At 35.1% G+C, this 7,828-nt stretch overlaps 1 protein-coding gene across 1 annotated transcript in view; it reads right to left on the bottom strand.

Annotated features, from left to right (window-relative positions):
• Positions 1-510: 510 nt before the first annotated feature.
• MRPS30 (mitochondrial ribosomal protein S30) overlaps positions 511-7,828 on the bottom strand; it is a 113,234-nt gene continuing 105,916 nt past the window's right edge. The window contains exon 10 of the mRNA XM_068535319.1: positions 511-593. The gene's annotated coding sequence lies outside the window, so the exon portion shown is untranslated. The remainder of the gene's footprint in view (positions 594-7,828) is intronic.

Raw genomic sequence — 7,828 nt, 5'->3', positions numbered from 1 at the left:
AACTTTCTTACTTTCATTTTCTTAAACTTCAAAAACATCTGACTTAAGGAGCAGCATATCAGAGCTGCTTCTAGCAAATATTGCTGGTGGGTGAGGTGTCCAATTACAACTGCCATCGTGTCAGTAAGAACAGTGTATTGAGAAGCCTGTTCACTACCTCTTTAAAAAGTCAGTTATTAAATCATTCCTCGATTTTCTCCACGTTTATTGGTGCTTACTTTTATAATGTTTCTGCAGAACTATGTATCAATTTGGATTCTATTCAGTAAATAGAAACCCTCCAGGTATTTTGAGCAGAAAGAGTTTTAATATGGAAAAATGGCACCTGCAGAATGTTTAAAGGGCTGGAGCAAAGGGATCTCATTGAGACCTGTACCACAGAAGGCCAAAGAACAGACCACCAGAGTAGCTACTACCTCAACCGCACTCCAGAAGGGTTAGGAACCTGAAGGATGCCAAAGGAAGTTTTAGGTTCAAGAACCACACTTCTCGGTAGCACATTGACGATCAAGAAACCAGGATTGAGAAGCTGCTGCACCACCACTGTTAACTCCTTCTCAATACCAAAGCTGGTGACTAGACATGGAATTCTGCTGCAGAAAACAAAAACAAAACAATTATCTCTCCATCCCATTGGTTACAGCAGGAAACAGACAGCAGTAGAAGGAAGATGATGTTTGTCTCATTTCTATCTTCTAAATCTCACACAGTGCATTCAATAGGCAGAAAATGATTTATATCTAGAAAGCTAATGACAAGGAAATGGAGTATTTAGCTTTCCAGGCCACACAAAACAAGAAGGTCCCCAAGAAATGGGTAAAAAAATAAATATTGGGTGCTAATTAATCATATCCAACACAAAGTTTCATTTTAAAACCTTTATCTTATTTACTTCCCAAGTTGCTCTATTTCTCTTCAATTGCTGAATGTAAATGAGATATGATATCTTATTAAGGCATAGTCTTCGCTAATTAATTAATTATATAAAAATCACTTAATCTAACACTCAAAGTTCTCAAACTTTCTATTAACCAGAACCTTGGAGTTTCACCACAAAAATAATAACTCTTCCTCATTTTGATGACCTTAAAGCCCAGTACTCCTTTTAAACTACAGAACTGTCTGTATACCAATATGAAGAGTATACTTCTTAATGTTTCCCAAGGTTTTTCATTTCAGAGAAAGTATTTTATTTCAAATGTATTATCTTATAATACAAAAAAAGAAATTATGACACATTCTGTGTACGTAGACTATTCACTTATCTAGTCAGTGCAAGATGTTTTTTCACCTGATTTAGCTTTTCTAAAATCTTACATTTGAACTTCCAAATTATTTAAAAGTTAATACAGTGAAAAGGCATCTTAGGTCCATGGAGAAAAAAATGGCATCCTGGACTGGCAAGGCTTTTTGGACATCAACAAGCTGATTCTAAAATTTATATGGAAAGGTGCAGGCCCTATAATAGGTAAAACAACCTTAACACAGAAGAATAAATTGGGAGCAATCACTTAATCAATATTAAGGCTTACTATTAGTTACAGTAATCAAGGTAGTATGGTATTGGTTGAGGGACAGAGCCATAGATCAGTGAAACAGTACAGAGAAGTCAGACAGGCCCACACAAATATGCTCAACTGACTGTTGACCAAGGCATAAAAGCAATTTAATGGAGGAAGACTAGCATTTTCAATAAATGGTGCCAGAGCAACTGACCCTACATCAGCAAAATTATGAACCTCGAACTAAACCTCACACCTTATACAAAATAAATCAGAGACTTACATTATAAAATTATAAAACTTCTAGGAAATAAAACATTGGAAAAAATCTTTAACATATAGAATAAGACAGAATTTTTAGACTTGACACCAAAAGCATGATCCATAAAAGAAAAAGTTGACCTCATTAAATTAAAAATTTTATCTGCAAAAGATGCTGTTAAATGGATAAAAATACACACTACAGAGTGTATATATATATCTATATATACATATCTTAAAACTCAATAGTTTAAAAAAATCCAGTTATAAAATTGGCAAATTTTCACCAAAACATTTCACCAAAGAGGATATATACATGGCAAATAAGCACTTGAAAAGATGTTCTACATTATTACTCATCAGAGTAATGCAAATTAAAACTACTATGAGTTATCAGCAGATACTTATCTCGAAATTCAAAAAGAAAATAGCGTGAACACCAAATGCTGGCATGGATATGGAAAAACTAGGTAAATCGTACCTTGCTAGTAGGTATGTAAAACTGTACATTTACTCTTGAAAAAAAATTGGCATTTTCTTAAAAATCTAGGTATAAAGCTATCAAATTTCCCAACAATTACACTCCTGAGTATTTATCCCAGAGAAATGAAAACTTACATTCACACAAAATCCTATACATAGCTGTAATAGCCAAAAACTAGAACTAACTCAGATATTATTCAGTGGGTGAATGGATAAACTATGATACATCCATACCATGGATACTACCCTGTAATAAAAAAGAACAAACTATTGCTACACACAACAACCTGTGCATCACCAGAGAATTATGCTGAATGAAAAAAGCCAGTCCTAAAGGGCAAAATACTACATGGCTCCATTTATATAATATTTTTGAAATGACAAATTTTTAAAAATGAAAGGAGATGAGTGGGTTGCCAGGGCTGGGGATGGGAGAAGGTGAAGGTAGTGAGTATGGTTATAAAAGGGCAACATGAAGGAGCCTAATTAAGAGAATTATTACATGTTTTGACTGTGATTATGGATATGCAAACCTATACATGTGATAAAATGTGATAGAACTAAATACACACACACACATACATGCACACAAATGAATATAAGCAAAACTGAGAAAATCTGTGAAAATATGTGACTGCATTCAATGTCAAACCCAGGTTGTGATACTATATTATAATTTTGGCAGATATTACCACTGTGGTAAAGGGTATAGGGTATCTATCTGTGTTATTTCTTACAACTGCATATGAAGCTCCAATTATCTTGATACAAATTTCAATTAAAAAACTCAAAAAAACGTGAACAAATTGCTTTAAATTATACTCTATTATACCACTTGTGCATATCACTCAAAAGCTATAATTTCAAATCTATTTACTAAAATATTTCACTGGAATATACTAATCATGTTTACACACATTTGCTTAAAACAATGAAAAGCTAATAATACAATGAAGGGACCTGAGAAATTTAGTGGCAATTTACTAATTTCCTTTACTTAATATAATTTAATTTAGTTTTTAATATATGAATTATCTCATGTTGAACAAATTTGTATGACAAAATAGTCCCTAGTCTAAAGTGTGAAAAAAATGTTCAAGAGAAATTCCATGAGGAAAAAATAGAAAACTGTAAACATGAAATGTAGCCTCGATTCTTATGAAAACTAGATTTTTCTTTATAAAAATGCATCTTAGGGGAAAGACAGAGATCTAAGCCCCAAGTCTTATCCCCTCTGCACTTTGGACCAGATGCTGAGCTAAGACACATACCTGAATTCAACGTTTTTGTTTTTTGGTGTTCTTGGAAAACAGAGTCTATGCGATTATGCTTTTCATTCATCCAAAAGCTTTAAAAACCTTTTTTAACCACTTCCTTCGATACTTCCAATTGTGAGGTCAAAATCTGCGGAGTAAAATTATATTTCCTTGACTTCTGTGTTATAAATCTTCAGGTGAACTTTTTAAGCATCTCAAAGAAACATTGATTGAGTTTATTTCAGACTAAGGTAGCTTCCTCTAACAGTACTTCAAACTCAAAATAATTGTGAGGGAGTGCCCTTTGTAAGGACTCAAGTAATAAGATGTGAATCCCTTATGCTAAAGAATAATTTTGAAGGTAAAAAAAAAAATGCCAGAAAAATCTTGCTTTCTATTTTGGCACATTCCACACTTATTCTCATCATAGCTTCCACCTTGATTATACCAAAAAAAAAAAAAAAAAAGCCTAAAGTACGACCTTTAAAGTAAAAACAAAAGAAGTATATCATAACTTAAGGGAAAATTTTGTTCAAGAAACTTACACTAAATTTGTTGCAAATAAGTGCATAATTTGATTTTGAAGTTCCTTGCTATTAAAACCAAATATTAAGTATAGTGAATCACTTAAACATTTTATTTTAAAAAAGCATAATAATAGGTAAGCTTTTTTTCTATCATTAAGTTATAAAGGACTGTGTTGCACATGGCTTTATGAAAGATAACAAATAACAGAATGGTGGTATCTTGAGAGCAGTTTAGATAAAAGAGCAAATTATTTTTAAGAGGTGAATATTGATGTGTATTAACCATATATATATAAGTGAGATTCTGTGGATGGAATATAGATAAAGTTTAGTAAAAATAGATTATAGATAACATTGAAAAATGGATAGAAGCTAATCCTTTCCTCATTCTCATCTCCAACACTCACCTAATCTTCCAGTCTTTCTGATTTCATCTTATAAATTCCCCTCAAATCCATATAATTCAATCAGGAACCTGCCACCGCCCCCAAAACCTGGTTGCCATTTCAACCACTCACATGAGTAAGGTGGATGTCCAGTACCCAGCCAATTTTCCCAGGTGGCTCACTTATCAAATCAAGTTTTATAAGTGATTGGCTGAACATAAGTGACATGTCTGCACCTTAACTTAAGGGATATTAGAAATTGTAGCTTTTGAGTTATACCTTAAAAAAATAAAACTCAAAATGCACTAAAACACGAAGATGTGAGTGCTGAAGAACTTTTAAGTGTCCACTTCAAACGCTTTTCATGATAGAGATCCTTTCCTTATCTCCAGTCTCATTTCAAGCCATCAGTACTCTTGTTTATCTGATGAAGCCATTATAAATTTCTTTCATTTCCTTAAATGTACCAAACTCTATCCTGACTCATGCGTCTATTCACTCAGTTCTTTATTCTTAGAGTTCTCTTTCCCCAGCTCTTGGATAATTTCTACTCATTCTTGGAGTTTGAGACTAAAGATGATGTGACGGTTAGTTCTGTCAGCCTACCACAGCTATGGTGCTCAGTCGTTGGGGCAAACACCAGCGGAGATGTTGCTCTGAAGGTATTTATTTTTTAGATGTGACTAACATTTAAATAAGTAAACTTTAAATAAGCAGATTACCCTCTATAATGTGAGTGGGACTCATCCAATCAGCTGAAGGCCTTAAAAGACTGAGCTTCCCTGAAAAAGAAATAATTCTGCCTCAAAACAGCCTTCAAATTTGAGACTGTGATATCAGCTCTTGTGGGAACTCCCAGCCTGCCCTGCAGATTTCAAACTTGCAAACTCCCACAGGTGAGCAAGCAATTCCTTGCAAGCAAATCTCTCTCTCTCTGCACACACACACACACACACACACACACACACACACACACACTATTGCTTCTGTATCTCTGGAGAACCCAGACTAATACTGATGACTTATTCAAAGAAGCCTGCTCTCACATCTTAAAACAGGTTAAATCCATTTATTGCAATCTCTAAATACTTTATCCCCTTTGAGAATATGCACATGTATAATCACCTTAGCGTTCACCCCTTAAGACTATGATTCCAATGAAAAAGAGAAACATATTGCCTTGCGTGTTGCTAAGACTCTTGGTGTAGTAAGACACTGATTAAAATGTAGTAGGGACTCAAGAATTATATTTTGAATTTGATAAGGAACATAAACTCTAGGGTCAGGGTAGCTGCCTTCAAATACTGACCCCACTCTCAACAGCTGCATGTCCTGGGGAAAGTTACTTTATCTCTCTAAATCTTAGTTTCCTCCTTTATAGAGAGGATGTAATAATACTGTCCTCACAGGCTGATTTTGAAAGTAAAATGAGATGGTAAATGTAAATCATTTAGCACCACACTTGGCACACAGTAAGCCCTCAACAAATGCCAGCCGCTTGTATCATTATTTTCTTATTTTTATTTAACTATTCCTCTAAAATATCCATGACCTTAGTTGTAACTTTACAGCGATTACCAGTTATCAGGGATGACAGGAGATCTTCCATAGGTACCCTACAGTCACTCTTTTTCTAGTCTTATTCATTAGCAGAGTCTGCTTCCCATGACAGAGGGTGAAAGTGACAGACACTCCATCTCCTGCCCCCTTTGCAGTCAGTGTGGCCATGTGACCAAGTTCTGGCCAATGAAATGAAAGAAGTCCATAGGGGGATTCTGGGAAAATTATCTTGCTGACAAAAGTCAAAAAGAAGATCCGCTCCTTCCTCTCCGTTTTTGGACAATGCCCTATAAGATTGTAGTGCCTGGTGCAGCTAGAGAAGGCATCACCAACTTGCTGAGAATGGCAGAACAGAAGATGGAAACAGCCAGAGCCCATTCTGAAATCTTTACTTTGCTGGCCCAATCCTGGAACTTTCTACCTCTTACTTTCTGTTTAGTAACATGAATATTTTTATTTTTAAAATCACTCATGTATTTTAACAGCTGTAGCCAAATGTTCTCATATCTCAGTTTAAAATTGATCTATACACCACCAAATGTAAAATAGATAGCTAGTGGGAAGCAGCCGCATAGCACAGGGAGATCAGCTCAGTGCTTTGTGACCACCTAGAGGGGTGGGATGGGGAGGGTGGGAGGGAGATGCAAGAGGGAGGAGATATGGAGATATATGTATATGTATAGCTGATTCACTTTGTTATAAAACAGAAGCTAACACACCATTGTAAAGCAATTATACTCCAATAAAGAGGTTAAAAATAAATAAATAAAATTGATGTTTCCCAAAGCACAGGTTTGCATAAGGCAGACAGTGTATAATGAAATCCACTGGGTAGGGATCGCTTTTTATTATCCCATCCATTACAGGCTGTGACTGTTCTAGACTAGGGAATACACAAGCCACACACACAGCTGCTCCACTGGAGCCCTGTTGTGCTCTGTTATAAAGCTGTATGATAATGATGATAAAATGTGTGAAGCACTAGCGACTAATTTATGTGAGCAGAGAAATAAGGCCAATGTTCGTGGGCAAAAGCTAGTTGTAAACAGCCAACTCCTTAGGCTCAGAGACGGTTAGATTTATAAGCCTACAATTATGGCTACGAATGACAACTTAATTATTAAAATTACTGTAAGAAATGTAAATTTGTTTTTTTCAAGTTTGAAACTCTCTAAGCCATAACCTCCTTATTTCTCACTGAAATGATAGTACTCTGGAATAGCATATTTTTTGATCATAAAAGATGACTTAGAAATATAAGTATCAGCTCTTTTGTTAATTTTTAGAAAGGTAGAGCTTTTGAAACAGTGGTGATTTTGAGTCTTGTTGTAATTTCCTTTTCAGTGAATCAGAAATTGAATTTCCAAGTTGCAGACTCACTTTAGGAAATGAGACACTGCCCTGGAGTGTGACAGAGTCTACAGGAGGCCACATGGGGAAGAGGAAGCCAGCATTTGCTAAGTGCCTGCTCTGTGCCAGGAGCTGTTCACGCCCATATTTTTAATTCCCACCAAACTTCCCCAAGTTAGGTAGAATTTTCATTTGTTGCATGACAAGCAAATTGAGACACAGAATTTTAACAGTTAAACTAAATTTTTTTTTCTAATATTAGTCTCTCAGTTTACAAATTCTTGGTAAGAGAAATTATTTGTCACCCAATAAGCAAGAATACCTTGATGTTTATTTCTGTCTGGTTATAATTAGAAAAGTTATTGAACCTGAAATATTAATAGTGTCACCACTATCAAGTTTTAATATCTCCAAGTATAAAAGGTTCTTGTTCATCCAAACCAGGTTAAGACACTAGACCACGAAGTATGAAGACTGGTGAGAATAGAAACTCAAACACAGGG

This window comes from Eschrichtius robustus, chromosome 2, assembly GCF_028021215.1.
Source record: "Eschrichtius robustus isolate mEscRob2 chromosome 2, mEscRob2.pri, whole genome shotgun sequence".
Classification (NCBI taxonomy): Eukaryota; Metazoa; Chordata; class Mammalia; order Artiodactyla; family Eschrichtiidae; genus Eschrichtius; species Eschrichtius robustus.
Note: the sequence above shows the minus strand (reverse complement) of the source record. Positions and strands in the feature narration are given on the sequence as shown.